Source organism: Selaginella moellendorffii, unplaced genomic scaffold (genome assembly GCF_000143415.4).
Source record: "Selaginella moellendorffii unplaced genomic scaffold, v1.0 SELMOscaffold_114, whole genome shotgun sequence".
Taxonomy (NCBI): domain Eukaryota; kingdom Viridiplantae; phylum Streptophyta; class Lycopodiopsida; order Selaginellales; family Selaginellaceae; genus Selaginella; species Selaginella moellendorffii.
Window position 1 is genome coordinate 532,579 of NW_003314375.1, and position 3,380 is coordinate 535,958.

General features: G+C 41.2%; 1 pseudogene; it reads left to right on the top strand.

The window, feature by feature from the left end:
* Positions 1-3,380, top strand: part of LOC9634408 — a 5,209-nt pseudogene continuing 1,829 nt past the window's right edge.

Sequence of the window (3,380 nt, forward strand, 5' to 3'; positions counted from 1 at the left end):
ATGGCTGGCAGTGCCACTTGCGCTGGCGCTGGTGCCGCCGGCCTCGATGCCATCAACGATGCGCTGCTGCCGTTCGAAGGCGCCATCCGCAGCACGGCGCACCAGCTTTCCACGCTGAATGAGGTTCCTATATTGCTTTGTGCTTTCTAATGGTCCAGATTTTATTATAATTTATTTTAATGGATAAGGTTTGTTTTACCAAGTACATACACAACCGTTAACTTTCTTAATCTAATGGTTCTGTTTATATAACTATTTATTAACCATTAATAGAGGTCTGTATCAAAATAAATGTAATAATGCCTAGTTATAACCTCCAGGATAGAAGTGGAGCCGGCTAAGGAGCCCATTACAAAAGATGATTCCACAGTTGCTAGAAAAATTGACCATCTCCACATGAGGTCATTTCTCTCTCGAATCATTGATCATCATCATCATCATACTCTCTTATTTAAAAGTGCTATTGGCATATAGCATCTGGCATCTTTAATTCCATTTTGAGAACATTATTTATGAATATTAGCAGAGATCCCAGCTCCGCTGGAAGATATAGCATACCCAAGAAAAATAGATCTTCTTTTCTAATTTTACAATGTTAGAAATTTTGATTGTATTCTTTACTATTATTCATCTCCAGAGAAATGCATAATAATGCAATTAGATAATAATGCAAGTGTTGGGAAAATAAGGTCATTTTTAATCATCATTAAATTATTGCATTATTGTGCATTTCTTTAGATACAAATAGTAGCAAAATTTAGATAAATTTAACCTTGTATACAATCAATATTATAAAATAAGAAAAAAAGATTTATTTATCTTGGGTATACTCTATTTCCTAGTAAAGCTAAGGTACTGGGAAGGTGAAGGCATTGAAGAAAAAAAGCTAACATGCAGGCAAATGATGAACATATTTCACCCATATGATCCTGTTGCCTACAGGTATCAATATATTTTTTTGTTAGCACCGTTTACATTTATCCTTTCGTCTTGATTACAAAGTGGAACCTCTGATATCTATTCTTTTTGGAGAAAGTCAGTGAATATCTCGGGGTACAGGTAATCATAGTGGTTTGTAAGTTTTGCTATCAAAGATAGAGGAAATTTTTCGGTTGGGGCATGGTTTTGTCACAGTTTCTTACGGTAGTATGGTGGCAGAAAGGCTATCTAGAAGTCCCAATGGTAGAGTCGACTTAATGCTACAGGTAAGTCTTGCTCTTTGCTATTACGTCATTCTCATGTGAATCCAGGATACAAAATTTGAACACCACTATGATAAACAACAGCAGTGGCTGGAGAGAGAGAGAGAGAGGAGAGAGAGGAGAGAGAGGAGATTCGGAGTCGGAGTCACAGCAGCAGCAGCAGCAACATCACCAGCGAGAAGATCTCAAGGCCATGAGAATTCTCCACCAGGAGTTTGGGATCAGTCACATGTACCTAGCGGCCAGGTAAGAAGGGCAGTGCGAGGGACAGGGACGAAGATCTCACAAGGGACAGGGAAGAAGATCTTGCAGGGTTGGCCATCACCCACGAGCAGAGAGATTGATGAGGTCACTGATTTGCTCTATCACTTTGGAGCCATTTCTGCTCAACCCAGTGGCAAGGTGAGCTTCAATGTGGTGGCGGTGATCCAGAGCAGCTCTAGAAGTGGTGGTGATGACCATGCGTTTCTCTACAGGGGCACAGTGCTGTACAAATCCAATTAGTCTGGAGACGAGGAGCATCGTCACACCCATGGACGTGTATTGATTATTGTGACACACTAGGTTGGATCCAATCCAACTTCACCAACTTGCAGAGAAAGAGAGAACTAAGAAAGACAAACAAAGAATAGTGACCATGGCCATATCTACATATTTGAGGACAAATTAAGTGAAGTGGTGCCAGATTCAATTGTATTTGTGTTGTAATACTACATTATTTATAAGGTGTCTCCTGCCCTTGACTGGCTACCAAAAAATAACAAATGTCTTTTCCTCTTCGCTCTAAGTGAGCACTCTGACCTACACACATAACAGTAACATATGTGTCCGAGAAGGCCAAGTACAAGCCACTGCTCAGTTCAAGCTCAAAGTCACTTTGCCTCTCTACATTTATATCAACAGCTCCTCTACATAATCAGGCTGTGTACTACACATGAACCATGGAGCCTATAGTTGGCCTGTCGCAAGACATCTCTTCTCCTCTGGTATTCCTGTTGAAGAACTAAGCAACAAGTAAGCAATACAAAGCTTACACCATATCATTCACTGTCACTTTTGCAAAGGCTTACTTAAATTCCATGTTTGCATGGACTCAGAATCATGTAAATATGAGAGCACACTCGCAGTTATGCTCGCTGTCCCTCAGAATTTTCCTCCTCTTTAGTACTATTGATATCAGAGCATTTATCAAACAGTTGCTGTGCTATCTCCTCTGCGTGTGAGTGAGCAAAGGGAATGAGTTTCACTCGAGCAGGGGTGCCAATGGAACCGCACACTCACTAAAAAGAATCCATTCATTGCAAAGAGGAACCCACCAAAAAGAATCCCTCACGTGCTGTTTAAAACTCTCATAGCAGGCCGGAAGATAGGGTTTCATGCATTCTTCCAGGGCTTGAGCATGTAGTTGGGACGGTAGCATTCTCTGTGATAGCACCATTGCTAGGGATCTCAGTATACATGTTCTTGGGGCCTAGATTGAGAAGCTTTATGGAACCGCTCCACTGGAATCATCTCCACATGGTGGGGGTAGCCTGGAGCAGATTGTTATGATAATCGCTATTTGTCTCTGTCTTTCTGCACATGAGGCTTGGCGTAATGAGCCTCCGGGAAAGCCCTGCAAACAGTTCATACGGTTTTAAAATATTTGCAGTGTATGGATCACAGATGTGGTGACCCTTGTACTCAGTGTGCTGCCTAGCTCTTCACTTATTTCCTCTGGATGGATGATCAGAAAGTAATCACTTGAAATAAGAAGTCAATGTTTTCTCTGCTTCTAGATTTCCAGGCACTTCCACTCTTGTATGATCCTCCTGTGTGGCGTGAGATGATGATAATGAGAATGTGGCTAATGTGGACTTATCGCATGAGCACTAGACTTTCTCAAGAGAACTAAACTAATACAAGATACAGATAGGTTCATCAAGAGAATGTCATTCACTTCTTTAGTGACTGCTTGGTGCCTGTAAAGTTCACAAGGACTTGGAGAGATGATCAAATTTCACATATCCCATTGGTTCACCTAATTAGGGTAAAAGATAATGCCAAGAGAGGTTATCACCATCCAATGTGGACAATGCGGCAATCAGGTTCTTCTACCCAATCCTCTTTTGTTTAATGTGGAGTATTTTTAGCACAGCTTGGATACAAATTTGGGAAATGGCACTCAAGGAACACGCT